Raw genomic sequence first — 19,758 nt, forward strand, 5'->3', positions numbered from 1 at the left:
CTTGGGTTGAGAGCACCGACCCAAGCTCCCAGGTCAAATTCTTGATCAGATCTGGAATCTACAGCCCTGGGACCTTGGATCCGTTAATACGTAAGTCTCCGTTGCCCTGGAGTCTATATATAACGTGGGGTTAATACTGCTACTTATACCACAGAGGGCGAAAAAGGCTCTGACAGGGTCAGTGTTCGATAAATGTTAGCCGTTGTTGTCATCACAATCACAACACAGTGAGAGCATTCTCTGCCATCAAGCAAGAGAGCCACCAAATTATCTGCCCAAAAAAGGTATCCTTGCTCCCAATGCTCATCTCTGAGGGACCGCAGGAGGCCTGGGCTGCACCTGGCAGGGCTTCCTGAGTACAACTGAACTTGGAAAGGAGCAGAATCCTCCGCTCCTGGCCTTCTCTGAGGTCAGACAGTAGCCTTGAATGCAGTCGGTGTGATATCACTCCCCAAAGTCATAATCAGGAAATGCGGGAACAATCTGTTTCTCCCACAAGGCAATCATGACAGGCTATTTTAAACGTCAAACACAAACCTGGCGCCAGGAAAGCAAACAACCCCTTCACTTGTGTACCTGCCTTGAGCCCGGAGCCATGTCTACTTGTGAGACAAAACCAGCAGGTGGAGAAGAGCTGACCTTCCTTGCCGACCGCAAATCCCCGCCTCCTCGTGTATTCACTTCTGCTTTTGATAAGTGTAGCTACTACAGTGCTTCCCTTAAGTGAGACAGGGATTTTATTTATTTGGGGGGAGCGGGGGGAGTGCTGCAGTTCCAGGGCTGAACTTTTAGCTCGCTATAAAGTTAATGTGCTCTTCAGTGTTCATTCCAGGCAAGACTGCGGGGCTATGTATTTTCTGCCACCCCCAAAAGGCCATTATCTGTAATTGCCCATTACCATGCATAATTATTTCTCCTAGCTTGGTCTATGACCTCCAGGCCTGCACACTGTTACAGCTAACTGCTCCCTCTTACCAAATTTGTGAAGGAAGCTTTACTGACCTTTAGTACTTTGCATGGTATACTCCAAAGATTAGAACGGTTTACAGGCAAACTTACCTCGAATCGGGAATATTTCAGATCTCCTCCAGATGTACCTTTCCCATCTCTATGGGGTTTTCCCTCCCCTCAAATAACAAGAAAATAAAGCACAATCAACTCTCCATTATGTGAGGGCTGATAACCCAAACTGGGAATTATCTGGAGCCCTTTATCCTCCCTTTTCTTGGATTTGGCTGTTTAACTATATCATGCTTTTTAAAGACTGCTACTGGCAGAAGGTGGAGATAGGAGAGGGAAGAGAGAGAAAGGGTAAAACTTACAAAAATTTAAAACTTTTAAATTCAATATATATGCTCCCACTTTTAGTGTTTTTTGAGTGGGAGGAGGAACTGTGTTCAAATCAGTTATTAAGATGAGATTTCGGGATTCCAGGTGCATTGGAAATACTAATTCTAGAACTGACATTTGGCGACATAGCCCAAAGTGTCCCCTTACATTTACCTCACTTTTCAACATTAGCAGGGAAAGAGGAGAGGGGCCGGGGATTGCTAGCTATACACGCAGATTGCCGAAATGCTTAGCCATCCGCTGGCATTTCTGTGTCTTCTCTGCTGCACCACTCAGGTGTGAGGGTGGGAGATGTACCTCTAAGCTGTTATAATGTCCACACACAAAAAGCTGGGAATGAAACCACCCCATTTTTGTGTAGTCACTAACTACCACTGCACCCAAGACCACCCACCAGAATCTCCTCGATGGGTAACACCCTTCACGTGTGCCATCCTGATCTCCCTTCTGCCTTCCTTCCTTTTGAGTAAAGCTCCTCTGAAATGAAAAGAAGTCGATTCTAAAAATAATCACTTGTCCAACCTTTCAATCATCATTTTTACCAAAGTCAGGCAGGGGAAACGAGAGAGAATTAAACCTAGCAGTTTTCACCAAATCCGACAAGAGGGAAGGCCTAGGAAGTAATGTTATCCCTTGTTTCAATACCTGGAGAAGTTCAGGTGGTAAATCTAAGGATGTGTGTACAATTGGCAGCAGAACTCCGTCTGAGACCTCACACCTCACCACCAAGCTGTGTCATTAAGAGTAAAGGAAGCTGCTTAAATGTGGCCAATGAACAGCTTAAGTTAAAAGACATCTGTTCCTACTGATGATTTCCTGGAGAAGAATATAAATGACTACTAACTATTCATGTGCTGGCGTGGAGGTGAATCAAACACCAAGGTCAAGACAGTTCTCAGACTCCAACGACAGAGACCAGGACGGGAGATGACATTTCCATTGGGAGATGTCAGGCAGGGCAGGGGCTGTGAGCTGTGATTTGGTCCAAAGGCACACCATACTGTCCCAAAGCCCTTAACTTGTGGCTCTTCTGACTCATCCTTGAAGCAGCTCGCTCCAACCCTGGGTCCTGGTTTAGCTCTGCAACTGTGGCCTCGTTGCCAGCTGCTGCCAAAACAACCGTGTTGTGCTGTTCTCAAAGTGTGTACACAAGTCACTACATACCAGGTGAGGTGATCACCTCCAAGCTTTGTTTTCTCTTCACAGCTAACTGCTCCACCAAACATGTCACCAACCACAGGGACAGGAAAGCACAGCAAAAAATGTCACACTTGTGATGATTCCTGCCTCCCAGTGTAGGGCCAGAACCCGAATTCCCAGCCTCCGAGCAGTCAAGGCCCAGGCATGTGAAAAAAGTGCTGCCAATGAGGTCTCCCAAGTGAGACTTCAACTGCAACAATGCCCTTTCTTTTTGGCAGGGGCTAGAGCCAGAAACCTGTGGCTTTTTTAAGAAAAGATTGATTGATTGATTATTTATTTATTTTGGCTGCACCGGGTCTTAGTTGCAGCACACAGGATCTTTGTTGCGGCATATGGGATCTTTTAGTTGCAGCATGCAGACTTCTTCTTAGTTGTGGCATGCTTGCGGGATCTAGTTCCCTGACCAGGGATCGAACCCAGGCCCCCTGCACTGGGAGTGCAGACTCTTACCCACTGGACCACCAGGGAAGTCCCAAGAAACCTGTGGCTTTTGATAGTGGCAGAAGCAACAGCTGCAAGGCCCTGAAGGCTCTGACAACTTGGGATACACACATGTACATGTAGACACACATGCATATACATACATACACATACACACACACACAGAGATATATCTGTATCTACATATCAATCAACACCCTAACCACAAAGAAAGTTGTATCTTAACTGAAAGAAATGATTACCAAGAGCCAATCCGGGCCTGTCAACCAAAATGTTACCATGGTGACTAAGAAACAGCATGACGGAAGCTGTATCAGTGGCCAACTTCTTACAACTACAGTCACAGCTCCCAGTGTAGGGCCAGAACCCGAATTCCCAGCCTCCGAGCAGTCAAGGCCCAGGCATGTGAAAAAAGTGCTGCCAATGAGGTCTGGCCCTACACTGGGATGCATCATGTGCATCTTTATCTTCCTCATCCAGTGGGCTGTGTCATGCAGATTTTGTCCATCGGGTCTCTGGAAATCTAACATGCTCTCAGAAACTCCATTTCACAGAAAGGTCACCAGTATTAAGAACTGTTTGGCAATTCTCCAACTAAACACAGAACCTAGGGACATCTCTGCGTGGGTACAGCCTGTGGCACAGAGTGGGGGCACTACATAAACTCTAAAACAGGGGGTCCGTATCTGTGACAAAGGAGCCGGCCAACTCTGTGGGCAGCACTGGATATCATCTGTGGCTGCATCAACCACCAGCCTCACCCGTGCTTCTCAAGGTTTCTTCCATCACAGAAACAACACTGGACTGACAAGTCAGAGAATAAAGATTTTTTTTTTTAATCAACGATAAAGCAAGAGTAATTATCTGAACACCACCAACAAAAAAGCATATACTCCCACGAATGCACAAGTTTTAAGATGAAGTTGTCTGTCCCCACTCTGCACACCCAGAAAGGAAACAACGACATAGGCAGAGCCTGGAGACTCACCTGGGGGTTCTCTTCCATCTCTGGACTAGACCCAGCCCAGAAGTGGTAGTAAAGTTGACCTTCTGAGCAGAGACTACAGTGCTGTGACTAAAAGGATTTCAGAGCTGAAGAACTGAGCTTACTGAAAAGATAACTGCGGATGATGTCACAGGAAGGACTCACCAAAAAGTCAACCACGGAGCAGGTGACAGAGCTGTTCTTTCATACATGTTGAGCAGTCACAGCCCTTTGTCCTAGGAGGCCAACTTGTGAGAGAAAGCTCTCAAAAACTCGACAAATTCATTCATTCATTCATTCTATATTAACTGGGTGCTCAACTGTTTAATTCCAAGGTAGGAAGAGTCATTTCATTGTTTCATGACATTACCATACAGAGGTGCCTTCAGGTTCAGCTGAGTCTGAAACTAGGAAGCCAACCAACGCCTCAGAATGTGTAGGACTTTATTTATTGCAAGTCAAAATACAGACAGACTGCAGACTTGCATTAATAGCTAAAATCAAACAAATATGTAGACATGGGGAAAAGACAATTAAACGGTACAACTGGAAATATGACACCCTAAGAAAAACTAAGAAAATAATAAGCAACAGATTATTAAATTCTCAGGGACTGAAAACATCAAAATAGGGAGGAGAAACAAAGTCACTGCAGATTAAATATGGAGAGTTTTAAGCCAATTATAAAAGATCAAAGAGAACAAGACAGGGGAGGAGTAGCCTTACAAGTAACCGAGATAGGAGACCTTGGGAGAAATATGACCAGGGTAAAATCATTACAGTTTACAGTGAAAGTAATGTAGGGATGACTCCAGAGAGAAATTCACTAGGGACCACTCCTGGGAGAACAGCACGGGGACAGAGAGCAAAAAGCTCTTTATTTTCAAAAGGCACACAATTCCGGAGGGCAGGTGCTCGCTACAGAGAACAAGGACTAGGATGGGCCAGGTGAAGAGCACAAACGAAAAATGCTAGTGGCTTGAGCCACGTTTTGGATCCCATACTGTCCACCTCTGGCTAGGAACCTCGGTGGGGTCTCCATTCCACGGCACCGTGGGCAAAAGGGAGAGGCAACGGTTGTGGAGTTAGTAGAAACTCACTTGACACTTTCTGTTTCACCCTCCAAAAATATCTGAGACTGCCCCCTTTGAATAAGGTCAACCTCCTGGAAAGTCCTAACGGTTACTAACTGTCCTAGATTTTAACCAAGAGGAGCAGAGCCAAGCAAAGAGCTGTGAATGCAAATGATGTTCACTTTTCACTGTAATACCTCATTTATTCCGCAGTTTACATAGACTTTTCAGTGGCTACCAATAATAACTCTACAAGGCTGAGACCCACAAAGAGGAGCTGGCTGTGGCTTAGAAAGCTGCCCTGCACATAGAGGAACACGGTAGGAGCTGGACTCCCGAGTAAACCCAGGTCTTCTCAGTCCAGGTCCGGTGTCTTCTTGCAATGACAGGAAAAACCCAGACACCTAGCTCTTCACCTAGATTCTGAGTAGCTAATTCTGTGTATTTTGTTTTGTTTTTTAGTAATCATCAATACACTGGACGCTATAAAATATCAGAGTCAGAAAGCCAAGGGACGTGCACAACACGGCCAAGGAATCCCCGCTACAACTAGCATTTAAGATCAAGGGTAATGCCTGACTTACCAAATTTTCTTTCTTACAAGAGATTCAACAGCTCACTATATAACTGTGAGGCTGGTTAAAGCCTACGTTATAACTGAAAATACAGAATGACAAAATGGAGTATATTAATAACATAGCACTTACTGATACTGAGAAAATATATCTCAAGGAAAGAAGAAAAAGAGGAACTCTGGACATCAACTATTTTACTTACCTCTGTAACTGGATACAAACTGCTCACCTAGCTTAGTAACCTGGCTACCTAGTGGGTCCCAACTTACTATCATGACCAGAGTAATGGAGCCCAATACAGGGCATGAGCACGGGCTGTGAGTCACAGACTCGGGTTGGAATCCCAACTCCACCACTTAAAATACGTGTGATCTTAAGCATGTTATTAAACCTGCTTCCTTATAAGTGGAAAATAGTTCCTATTTTACAGAGTTGTTGTAGAGATTAAATGAGAATATAAATAACAAAGCAGCTAAGACAATACCTGGCATGAGGCAGACACTCAGTAAATGAGAGCTAGCAGTATTGCAATCATTACCTCCTTTGAAAACATAACGCCAAAGAATTGGGAATTAAACAAACTACACACACAGATGGCAAAGGATAAAGCACTGCCCGCACTCCCCCTTCACACACAGGAATCACAAAACATTATTCACAATCGTGCGTGGGTCCTCAGTTTGAGAAACACCCCTTATTCCTGCCACACCAGCTCCTGGCAACGCAAACTAATGTGAGAATTACATTTCTTTGCTTAATCACCCTTACTATATGCTCTGTTTCTTCAGTTCTACCCAATTCTCCCCTGCTCCTAGATGCAAGCTTTTGTTCCCTGTCAAACTCCTCTCCAATGCTGTAAATAATCTCTCTCCCTCTTTGTATATTACCTTTCAAATATTTATAGACTGTTATTCTCCTTCTCTCCAAGCCATACATCATTTTTGTTGCCCTTCCCCTAGATTCTCTCTAGTTTATCTACGTCTTTTAGACAAAAACAAACCCCAGGTGCTTCATGATGAAAACAGCACACCCAAAGCTAACAGCCCTAAGCCAGTAAGGCCCCTTATTCAAAAGCCACCAGAAAATTCTTTGATGTGCTTCTTCCTCCTTTTCCCCTAGTAACTCAATAATTCCATCTCTCAGATAAAAACGAGGGAGAGGGATAAGGGAGGTGACCACCAGCCTCACCCAGTGGAGGCCGGGGCTCCACGAGGCAGCAGCTCCCGGGGTAGGATGCCATGGGACAGCCACTGACACGCTCCAACTTGCTAATGAGGAATTCTGCACCATGCACGTTGCTCCTGCTTGTTAATTCCTTCCCATCCACTGCATTCGACACGAAGGTATTAGAACTGTGTCCTTGTGGCTCCCCTCCCCTCCCCCACCAGGTCTGGGCTGACGCGCCTCCTTCTTCATCCGACACGCAGGGCCCAAGGTCTCTAAGTCGTGTGCCTTCTGTCCAAACTGTGAGGGGAACAAGATACAGACAGCGTGTTACCTGTTTTGCTGAAGGTAACTTCCTCATCTCGGAGTCCTGGGTAGCTGTGTGGTTATCCAACACTCCCTACTCCCTTTAGAAAGGATAAGAGATGGCTAACACTAAAGACACATGTCAGTACAATTAATAAAACAAAAAGAAAAGCAAGGCCAAGAAAAGAAGGGGAAAGCTTACTCATACTCGGGTGTGTGAGCGTTAAGATGTACCTTGGAGATTCCTGGCTGCTGGAGTGTGGCCTGGGGTAGGGGGACTGTGACGGGTTATGTACTCCTTACCCAGAGACACAATTCTTATGTCAGGTAGCTTGATTTTTGAGGGGGGGAAAAAAAAAGGAAAGAAACAAAAAAAAAAAAAAACACCTAGTTTATGGCTATAGGGTAGATCATATCCAGACTCATTCCTCTGTTCCTCATTTTAGTATCTGAAACTTGAGTTTGATGGCATGTTTCCGTACTTCGTCATGGTCTACAAAGAATTTTCACGTTAAAATCTTAGTTGAGCACCACACTGATTCTGCAAGATAAACTGAGCAGGCAATATTATTTTATCCATTTCACAAATGAGGAAACAGACACTCACAGAAATTAAGTGAACTGCTCAAAATCGGAGAGGTGATGAGTAACAGGCAGGTCTTTGGACTCTAGATCTTAGGTTCTTTCAGTGACGTGGAGCTTCCTCCCCAGGCATAAAGTTAACCAGATAAAAGCAAAACTGGGCTTCCCTGGTGGCGCAGTGGTTGAGAACCTGCCTGCCAATGCAGGGGACACGGGTTCGAGCCCTGGTCTGGGAAGATCCCACATGCCGCGAAGCGACTAGGCCCGTGAGCCACAACTACGGAGCCTGCGCGTCTGGAGCCTGTGCTCCGCAACAAGAGAGGCCGTCATAGTGAGAGGCCCGCGCACCGCGATGAAGAGTGGCCCCCGCTCGCCGCGGCTGGAGAGAGCCCTCGCACAGAAACGAAGACCCAACACAGCCAAAAATAAATGAGTAAATGAATAAATAAATAAATAAAATTTTTTTTTAAAAAAAAAGCAAAACTGTTTCCAGGTGTCTTCAATCTTCAAGACCTTTGATCAAGCTTCTACTATCACATACCATTCTCTCGGGGAAATTTGGCACTAATAAGACTGGTTGATCTGTTAACTAATCTGGCACCAATCTGGAAATCGGTACTAACAACTAACCCTCACGCTGGGGGAAGCACAACCCTGAACGTGTTCAACATCAACCAAAGAAGCAGTAGAATCATTTTGAAAAAGTTGATGGGTAACGTGCATTCTATCGATAATTTCATGTAACGCTGGTAAGAATAAGATTAGTCTCTAGTAACCAGAATATCTGAATGGACAGTGTATCCCATTCCTCAGCTGGCTTATCATATACCAAACAGTAATACTGGAACCTCTAGACCACAGCACCAGACATGAGTGTGAAATGGTTCAATCATTGAGGCCATTAGCTTAACTTGAGCTCTGCCCATGGTTATACTGGAATGAGGACAGAGGTTGGAAGAGTGTGCAGAACATGTCAGGTCCACTTGGCTCTGGTCTGCAGATGGGGGACCAGACAAGCCACAGGCTCCCCCGCCTGCCCACAGAGGACAGTGACCAGGGCCAGTCGTCGGGCTCCTGGCCTCTGCAGCCTGTCCCCAGCTAGTCTCAGCTAGTCTCCCGGCTTGAAATACCAAATAGTGGGGGGAAACTGCAGCTCATATCACAAAGGGCCAATCTCCACAGTAAATAAGGAACTTCAAGATAGGGTGAGGAGATTCAATTAAAAAAATGAGCAAAGGACATACACAGATGGCTCACAGAAAAAACATAAATGGTGCTTTAACGTAAGAAAAGATTTCAGTCTCACTAACAAAGGAAACGGGGATTATAAACTATATCAACCGTATTTGTCTTCTATTGCTGTATGACAAATTGCCATAAATCTAGTGGCTTAAAACAACGCAAATGTATTATCTTACAGTTTTGTTGGCCCATCGTCTGACCCAGGTCTCTCCAGGCTAAAATCAAGGTGTTAACTGGGCAGAGGGCTGTTCCAAGCTTCTAGAGAACTCCTGAAATCTTTGCCTCAGCACCCCTTTCCTCCATCTTTGAAGCCAGCAACAGGGGTCAAGTCTTTTTTCCAGCTTTGAAACTTCCCAGCATCTTCTGTTGTGACATCTCTGGGGCAGCTGGGAAAGGTTCTCCACGTCCAAGGATTCAGGCCATTAGAATGGGCCCACCTGGAATCCAGGATCACCTCCCCACCTCCAGATCCCTGACTTCATCACATCTGCAAAGTTCCTTTTGCCATGAAGGTTACACCTTCACAGGCCCCAGGAGCCAGAGTGTAGCCCTCTCTGGGGGCCATTGTTCTGTTGACCGCACCCACGTACAGCGCTTTACCTTTCAGACTGGTAAAGCCCCCGTGGCAACCTAGCGCTGGCAATGCCGTGGCAGCAGCTCTCTGGAGGAAGTGCCGTGGACACCATCTACCAAAATTACTTTAAAATAGAATTCCTGTCCTACCATTTCTTTCCGTCTCTACTGTCACCACCCCAGTGCAAGCAGCACCCCTCTGCCTGCGCAACTGCACGGTCTTTGCTTTGCTCCCCCTTCAAACTACACTCCGCACAGCAGCAGAGACCTTTGAAGAGAGTAAATCAGATCACAGCATTCACTGCTTCAACACTCCAATGACTTCCCGTCGCACTCACCATAAAATTCCAACTCCTTCCCTGGCCTGCAAGGCAGCAAGTCGCAGCCCCCAGTGATGTCACCCTTGCTCACAGCACCAATCACACTGGTCTGCTTCCTGCTCTAAGCGCTGTCTCACCTTGCTGCACCTCCTGCCTGGAAGGCTCTTCCCCCAGACCTTGACTGCAATGGTTCATTGTCCTTTGGGACTAGCTCGGATTTCATCTCCTTAGAGAGGCCCTCTTTCCCTAACCACCATGTCGACAGCCGCGACCCCTCCAGACACACGCATCTTATCACTCTGCCTCCACAGTGCTCATCACTTTCTGAAAGCATCTTGCTCACTCACCGGTGTACCTGATTATCCACTGTCTCCCCTGTTGGACCTGTAAGATCCACGAGACAGACGTTTTAGGCACTGCTGTATACGTCATGCCTGGAAAAGGGTCTGACCCAATGCAGTCACACAACGAATATTTGTTGAATAAACAAAAAATAAAATAGAAACACAGATGGAAGAAAGGGAAAAAGGGAGGGAGGGACTCTGGCCCAGACAGCAGACTCACCAGCAAAGATGAATGCAACTCAGTTCAGCAAACAGTTATTAGTGTTTGATGAATCCAATCTGCCTCCCTGAATTAATGTATATACTGTATTTTAGATAAACCCCCCAACCTCAGGATCAGAGTTAAAGGGTGATGTAAAAATAGGGAGTAGTTTTATAAGTGCTGAGATCAACACCAAGAGTCAGCTGTTAGTACACACTGGACTGAGCTGACATTGGATGGCTGAAGGAATTTCTGAGAACTCTCACTGCCCATAAACATCAGAAAATGTGCTGTTACTAGAATACTGAATCAGTATTTTCTTCTGACAACAAACCAGCTGTTTATAGTCTACTTTAAGAGTTTCTTGGGCTTCCCTGGTGGTGCAGTGGTTGAGAATCTGCCTGCTAATGCAGGGGACGCGGGTTCGAGCCCTGGTCTGGGAGGATCCCACATGCCGCAGAGCAGCTGGGCCCGTGAGCCACAATTGCTGAGCCTGCACGTCTTGAGCCTGTGCTCCGTAGCGGGAGAGGCCACGAGAGTGAGAGGCCGTGCACCGCGATGAAGAGTGGCCCCCGCTTGCCACAACTAGAGAAAGCCCTCGCACAGAAACGAAAACCCAACACAGCCATAAATAAAATAAATAAATAAGTTAATTAATTAATTAAAAAAAAAAAAAAAAGAGTTTCTTGTGCATTTTTTTCTGAAATGCATGCTCAGTGGTACCGTACACTAAGACTGGGTTAGTGATTGTGAAGTCTACTAACAGACATAAGAGACCAGAGGAAACTGGGTTTGCAATGTAATTTAGGAGCAATATGTATGTGAATTTTCTTAGGGGATTTTTTTTATAAGTTGAAAAGTAAGACACCTTGAGGCTGAGACAGAAATTCAGACCCGCACTTACAGAGTTGCTTGTGACCAAGGCAAAAGGAACCCTGACAAGTCAAGAACCAGTGAGACAGCCGCCAGAGCCCCAGGGGGCCCAGAGGTACCCTCACTCCGCTCCCTTGGCTTCATGGCAGAACATAGAGCACCCCTAGGCTCAGAGTCCAGATCACCTGGCAGAGGTACAGAATTCACAGTATCCCACATCAGGTGGCAGCTGGCCTTACCCTGGGCCCCCTTCCCTACTAACCTCAGCCCTTTAAGCAACTTCAGAGTCCTCATTACCCCAGAGGCACACATTAGACTAGCCTATAGAACAAAGAGAGAAGTCAGCAATGAAGCAAAAATTGCAGGCCTGGGGGAAGAAGTAAGAGGAAAAAAACAGATGGTTGACGAGATAAAAGGAATCATCTCATGTGAGTCTACAGGTGATTCCAAAGGCCAAGAAAGGCGGATTAGCAGAAGAGGCTGTCCTTAGCCAAAAGTTAATGAGAGGGAGAGAACGGGGAGTTATCACTCAGTGGGTTTAGTGTTTCAGTTTGGGAAGATGAAACAAGTCCCGGAGATGGATGGTGGTGATGGTTGAACAACACTGTGAAGGTACTTAATGCCACTGAACTGCGCACTTAAAAACGGTTAAAATGGTCCATTTTATGTTAGGCATATTTTACCACAATAAAATCTTTTAAAAATAAGATAGCTAATAAAACAACAGATAGGACAGAAGGGCATCCACGAGATCCAAAGAATAGTGGGTGGCTGAGGGGGTGGTCAACGGACAGGATCCCTGAACCAGCAGATAACCAGGAACCCAAGGGTCAAGGACTCCAGGGGGACACAGTGGAGCAGGTAGGAGAAACTGATGACACAGATGAGCCTTCTGACATTCCAAAAGTCTCCTACGGCAGCAAACACAAGGCTGTACAGCACTACAGTGATACCTAGTGTCACCCACCACCTATAAAAGTTTTCCAATGCTATGAATAACTATGGCAGTAAATTCTGAGACAGTCTATGAACTACCCTCTTCCAACTGGCAACGTGAAGAACAGCTGTCTATTCTCATCAGCTCTCGGGTTTTCTCTTCTACTTTCCACAGGAGTGATGGCGGTTTTCCATGTTCAGAAATCCAAAGATAAAGATTATTCTTGCCAAGTTTCTAGGGCAAGAGAATTCCTTCTCCCTTGTTCTGAGGAAATGCTTGTCACCCAAGGTCTAAAAAGTTGCTTAAGCCCTTCAGAAACAAACCAATGTTTTCTAAGGGCCAATAACACAACAAAGAAAATCTGTCACCAGGTCCCTCTATGGTTTAATTCCTCAAACACTATTCCTTTCACTACAAAGTATATGTGATAATGAGGGAAAAGAGAAAATTTTTAAAAAACTGAATATTAACATATTTCTAGTGATAATAAAATGCAAACCTAGAAAATCCTCCATGATCTAACCTCTGGTCATCAAAGAGACACTGACTGGGTTTTATATCTTTAGTGTTTGCCAGGATGAAGGCATCTTATTGTTCACTTTTTAAAAACTTCACAGGATGAAGGCATCTTACCTTTTAATTCTAAAAAATTTCAGTACGAATCTTCTGGAGCCCTCACATACTGCTGGTGGGAATGTAGTAAAATAGTGCAGCCTTTTTGGAAAATACTGTGACAGTTCCTCAAAAGGTTAAACATAGTGTTACTGTATGACTCAGCAATTCCACTCTTTAATATATACCCAAGAGAATAAGACATATATTCATACAAGAACTGGTACCAAAATGTGATGGAAGCATTACTCATAATAGCCAAAAAGCATAAGCAACCCAAAAGTCCATCATCTGAAAAAAAACCAAAATATGATTTATCCGTATAATGGAATATTATTTAGTTTTAAAAAAGGAATAATAAATACATACTACAACACGGGTAAACCTTGCAAACCTGAGGCTAGGTTAAAGAGGTCGCCTATGACCCCAGTGTGGTAGCAAATAGAGAGTGACTACTAATGGTACAGAGTTTCTTTTAGGAGGAGATAAAAATGTTCCACAACTAGATTCCAGGGACGGTGGCACAGCTCTGTGAATTTACCAGAAAACACTGAATTGTACACTTTAAGTAGATGAAGTGTATAGTATATGAATTTCACCTTAGGCTGTTGAACTACATTTGAATTTTTAGTCATTTAAAAAATTCAGATACATTTTAAAAAGATCACAAAAAATACAGATTGAACATCAATGATTTTACTCTGATATCTGCAAGTGGGTTCATGATCACTAACAGAGTGTTTTAAAACACAACTTCAAATTTAACCATCACTATTCATTTATTCAGCAAAGGTTTACTGACCACATGCTACAAAGCCAGGTACTGTACTATGCACATGAGTACATGATGAATAAAAAATGCAATCCCTGCCCTTAAGATTACACTTTCACAAAGCAGACAGAGGTGTAAACCAATCAAATGTTTCTTTGTCTTTTACATATGCTGTTATAAAACTAACTTGTTATTGTACAGCACAGGAAAATATAGCCATTATTTTGTAATAACTTTAAATGGAGTATAATCTATAAAAATATCTTGTACACCTGAAATTAATAATATTGTAAGTCAAGGGCTTCCCTGGTGGCGCAGTGGTTAGGAAACTGCCCGCCAATGCAGGGGACACAGGTTCAAGCCCTGGTCCGGGAAGATCCCACATGCCACGGAGCAACTGGGCCCATGCGCCACAATTACTGAGCCTGCGCTCTGGAGCCTGTGAGCCACAACTCCTGAGCCCGTGTGCCACAACTACTGAAGCCTGCGCACTTAGAGCCCGTGCTCCGCAACAAGAGAAGCCACTGCAATGAGAAGCCCGCGCACCGCAACGAAGAGTAGCCCCCGCTCGCCGCAACTAGAGAAAGCCCGTGCACAGCAACGAAGACCCAAAGCAGCCAAAAATAAATAAATAAATAAATACATATATTGTAAGTCAACTATACTTCAATTTAAAAAAAATAATTTGTGACTTTAAACCCTGTATTTACCTTTTTTGGTGGGTCTAGATGTTTTCCAAATTTCCTTTCTAGCCAAGGTAGACCAGTAGGCTACTTCCTATGTACTTTGTCGTTTTAACTTCTTTACAGAAATACTGTCTACAGAGAATTTCTATCAGGTCGGTTAACTGCTATATTTGACACGTAAGCACAGACTTCCCTTGGAATAAATAAAATTGACTGAGACGCTATTTAAAACACTAGGCTATCAAAATGATCAGTACTATTAATCTTAAGTGTCTTCTTTCATTCAAGCCTCCAACTCTTGCTTCAGTTTAAGGAGATTTGTTTTGTTAAATATCCTAGAAATTTCTTTGACTCTGAAAGTAAAATTGGGGAATGCTTTTATCTGAAGGCCTTTTTAAACCTAATCTCCACATCCTCTATTCTACTTGAAATTGAGAGCTCTGTCTAAAATCAAATGGAGCTCATCTCATGTAAGTAGCCAGAATGCTCCAAATATCAACTCTCAAACTAACCTGGATAAAATGTTTTGGTGCTTCATTTGAAATGCTTCTTTCTGTACAACATGGAAAACTGCAAAGATAAAAACTGAAATATTTCAAATTTAAATAACTCCACAGAAGATTTTAGGGCAGCAAAACTACTCTGTGTGCTACTATAATGATGGACACACGTCATCATTAATTTCTCTAAACTCACAGAATGTACAACGCCAACAGTGAACCCTAATGTAAACTATGGACTCTGGGTGATTACGGTGTGTCCATGTGGGTCATCAATTGTAACAAATGTACCTCTGGCGGGGGATGCTGATAATGGGAGAGGTGTGCGTGTGTGCAGGCAGGGGGTGTATGGGAAATCTCCATACCTTCCTCTCAATTTTGCTGTAAATCTGTACCTTCTCCAATGAATAAAGTTTATTTTTAAGAAACTTAATTCAACACCTTCAATTGTTAGCTCCTCAGTCACATTTCTTACTGGTAAAAACTGCATGGGGACATTATTCCATTTTCAAACTACCACACTGCACGTTTGTAAAGCATTTAAGCCCTTCGAAGGCACATAACCAGGATGGCGTGTGTGCCCTACCGGCATGAGCTCTCTCTCTGTGCTGAAGTGGAATTACTGCTAAAGTAATTACTGCAGACCTGGCTGACCCTTCCAACGGGGGAAAGGTGAGTGAAAGCAGGCTGTGGGCACTGGGCAGCGGGGGGAGGCCTGAGATGGCAGGAGGCGGCTTGATGTGGAGGAGTTCGAACGTGAGTGTATGTGGAAGCCCGGGGTGCTCCAGAAGGGAGGCCCCAGGAGATAACATTCAGGTCCTTACTTACAAAGGACACGTATGCAGAACCGAATTCTCTACAATGCAGCCCTTCATCTAACAGCCCTGCACAGAAAAGGAGAGGCGGAGAACTATGCGGACCTCAGCGTGAGCACTGGATAAAATGGCATTCTACTTGCTGCATAGGAGGCTGAAGGAAAAGCAGAATATAAAATAAAACGAGGAGCCCAAATTTCAAAGAGGAGGAATGCCTATGAGATTTTTTAAGTCAGTTGATAACTTTCAAAATAAAAAATATATATCTAGGAAGCTAAAAGTTAAAAAGTAAAACCACAGAAATAACGCTGAAGTTGCTATTAATTCACTGTCATTTATAACCGAAAGTGCTCACCCTTTTTTCCAGGTGACCCAAAATGGCTGGGAAGAAACCATTTGCTAATCGATAGAGCACCTGTTAGCATATCTGATCCTGCCAGTATAAGAGACAGCAATGAATAGGGCATTTCTTCAGAAGGTTGTTCCTTCACAGTTAACACCCGCAATCACAGATGAAAATAACAACAAAAATATTTTATACACATTGTGGGAGGAATCGTCAGGCAGTGTTTTGGTCCATCTTGGCCAATCTTTGGCTAAGGATCGTAGAGACTTTCTTCTAAGGTGTTGTCCTACTCAGAGGGATCAGCTCTCCAAGAGATCAAACAACAGCTTGGTAAACCCAATTTCCTTCACAGTGGCCTTAGAACTCGGCCAGTAATCTCAGCAATAATTCTCGGGCATTTCTCACTCTCACTTTTGGCACTTTGAGGAGCCAAAAGGAGATAACGAAGAAGCCTCAAGGACATAAACATCTGCTAGACTTCACTAAACCACTGCCCTTGCAGACACTCAACATCAGGTATGTGAAGGAGAAGGTGAGCAACCTGTCCCCGTGGAAGCCAGGTTAGTGGGCTGCACTATCCCATGACAACTGCTACAACCTCTCACGAGGTAACTGAGAATCCAAGCCTTCCACATCGATATAATGGAATACTAGGCCATTAAAAAACTCCAGTTTTAAATGAAAAAAATAAAAACTACACACGAGTGGGAACAATACACTCCCAATATGTTAAATATATAAATTACATATACACATACACACATATGAAAACGATAGACAGACACACAAGCTTGCACATGCAGCTTGTAATCAATCCTGGGATAACAAAGAGATTGGGACTGGATTGGAACATATTCGTTGAATGTGTTTTGTACTCTATAAATGTTTACCGTTTACCTGCATAAAGTTAAATGTTATTTTAAAGAAATCCTTATCTCTGGAAATTTAATACAAGCTACATATTCGTTAGCAGCACGCTATGCAGGAAGTTGGGCCCACTGTGCTGCATAAAACTTGAGGAACACTCTTTAGCCAATCTGTCTTGTCACTGCTTCTCTCTCTCTCCCCCTCTCTTCCCCCCTCCCTCCCGCCCCTTCACTGCCCTTTCTGTCTTTCTCCCTCTTTCCATTACATAGTTTAATTCTACTGGCATTTCTGTTTTTCTCGTGCTCAAGTCCCAGCCCAGTCCGAAAGTTAATGATCCCAACTCAAGAGCTTTGGTGGAAGTCCTGAGTAATGATGATGGATGAGGCTCCTGTCCCACCGAGAAGAGCTGGCCCACCTTTCTTGGGCAGGCATAGCCTCCCCGCCCATACGTGAGCACAGGAGCGACACATGCTGCTGGCTTCCACGCTCCGCTCCCTTGGAGTGTTGGTTCAAGACTCCAAAATGACTCCAAGGTCTATCAGCTCCAGAAGCAACGAAGGGAATCTGGTCACATCCTCCTTGACCCTGAACCTTCTATCATGCTCCCCTGCTGCTTCTATTTGTAACTTTCCCTATCACCGCTCTGAAATGCCCTGCGAGAACTTCTTTGTCATTCTGAACTCCATCTAGCCTGAAATCCTCCTCTAAGGCTTTGCTATCTTGGGGTATGCTATCAGACTCTGACACCCCTTCCACTGCGGTGCAATGCCGGACAGCAGGCTACACCAAGTTCACCTGTGGTTCCCTACCAGATGCCCAGCGTTGACATTTATCCATCACGGGCCTGTCCCTGTATTTCTCCCCGTGAAGACCAGTGGCTGCAACCTTCCATGCCAGCCAAGAATGGCGCTGCCCCTAACAGTGTTCCTATTTGCCCATCAGCCCTAAATTCCTTCTGAGAATTAAACCATAACCTCTAATCATAACTGTCCATTTTCCAAGGAAACACGGCAATTATTCCCACAGCCTCACTTCACAGGCAGGTGAAGAAATTCATGGGCTTTGGGACCAGACAGACCTAGGCTGAATCCCAGCTTAATTCAGCTTTATTCTGGGGCAGTTTCCTTACCACTGGCTTCCTTATCTGTAAACAGGAATAATAATTCCTACTTTATAAGATGTGTGTGAACATCAAATGAGTTACTCCCCTCTTTACTCCTCTGGAACATCCCCTATCAGTCCCTCCAGTTGAATCCACCAGGTTTGCCCTGACCTGGTAGTATTTGGTAATTAACCTTACACACAGCTTAAAATCCCAAAGTGCAGGAATCATATTTCTGACAGATATACTCCTTCCTTCTTAAGAAAAGGAAAGTTTAGAAACTGCTGTAAATACATATTATGAGCAACTGAGCTAAAAAAAAAAAGAAAATAATACCATTCCCTTTGTTAGCTACAGAATCTGTAGGGACACATACAGATCTGTCCCTGTCACAGGGACAGATACACAGACACACCGACCTGCAGCAGAGATTACAAGTCTATCTCTCACCTGCCTTCTTTGGTGCCCGCTAACCTTCTTCTTTATAATGGTCAAGGCTCCTAGAATCTTCAAAAGCCTCAAAGACCTCATCCCTCATTTTTGAGAAGAGGAAACAACAGGACCAGAGAGCTAAAGTGACTTGTCTAAAGTTGCACAGCTAGTTAATGACAGCTAGGCAGCTGACAACTTTAGCCCGGTGGTTAAGCGCAGCAAACCGAGTAACTCATGAAAAGCTTACTTAAGAGGAACCGCACTGCAAGGTTCCATTTCATGGAGGCTTAGAAGGCTCAAAAGATTCTGTGAACCTCGACACATGTGTCTAAAATGAAATATATGTCTTCATTTGCCAACAGGATGTCACAGATCTTTGTCTGGTGGATTTCTTAGAGCCCCTGCATTCTAGACCAGTGCCATTAAATAGAACTTTGTGAGAAATGGAAATGCACACTTTCCAATATGGCAGGCCTTAGCTATATATGTGCCTGTTGGGCACCTGAAATATGGTTAGTGCAACTGAGGAATGAAATGTTTAAAATTTTTAATTTTATGTTTTATTGTGGTTAAAATACACGCAACATGAAATTTACCATCTTAACCATCTTTAAGTGCACAGTTCAGTGGTATTAACTACATTCATAATGTTGTGCAACCATCACCACCATCCATCTCCACAGCTCTTTCCATCTTGTAAAACTGAAACCCTATACTCATGAAACAGTAACTCTCTAGTCCCCCCTGCCCCCGGCCCCTGACAACCACCATTCTACCTTCTGTCTCTCTGATCTTGACTACTCTAAGTATAAGTAGAATCTTACAGTATTTGTGTTTTTGTGACTGGCTTGTCTCACTTAGTGTAATGTCCTCAAGGTTCATCCACATTGTAGCATGTGTCAAAATTTCCCTCCTTTTCAAGGCTAAGTAATTTTTTACCACATTGTGCTTACCATTCATCTGTCAGTGGACACTTGAGTTGCTTCCACATTTTAGCTATTGTGAATAATGCTGCTATGAACATGGATATACAAATATCTCTTTAAGACGCTGTTTTCTATTCTTTTGGGTATGTACTCAGAAGTAGAATGGCTGGATCATGTGGTAATTCTATTTTTAATTTTTGAGAAACCACCATACTGTTTTCTATAGCAGCTGTACCATTTTACATTCCTACCAACTGTGCACAAAAGCTCCAATTTCCCCACATCCTCACCAATATTGTTATTTTCTGGTTTTTTGATAGTAGTCATCCTAATGGGTGTGAGGTGGTATCTCATTATAGTTTTGATTTGCATTTCTCTAATGACTAATGATATCAAGCATCTTTCCTTGGGATTTTGACCATTTGTATATCTTCTTTCGATGAATATTTTAATTTTATTTCACTGTAATCAACTTAAATAGCCAAATGTGGCTAAGGGTTTCCATACTGGACAGTGCAGCTCTAGAATACCTA

General features: G+C 44.0%; 1 protein-coding gene across 1 annotated transcript in view; it reads right to left on the reverse strand.

Moving 5' to 3' along the window:
• Window positions 1–19,758, reverse strand: part of DMRT1 (doublesex and mab-3 related transcription factor 1) — a 106,128-nt gene that overhangs the window by 81,213 nt on the left and 5,157 nt on the right. The gene's annotated exons all lie outside the window — the stretch shown is intronic.

Source organism: Balaenoptera acutorostrata, chromosome 6 (genome assembly GCF_949987535.1).
Source record: "Balaenoptera acutorostrata chromosome 6, mBalAcu1.1, whole genome shotgun sequence".
Taxonomy (NCBI): Eukaryota; Metazoa; Chordata; class Mammalia; order Artiodactyla; family Balaenopteridae; genus Balaenoptera; species Balaenoptera acutorostrata.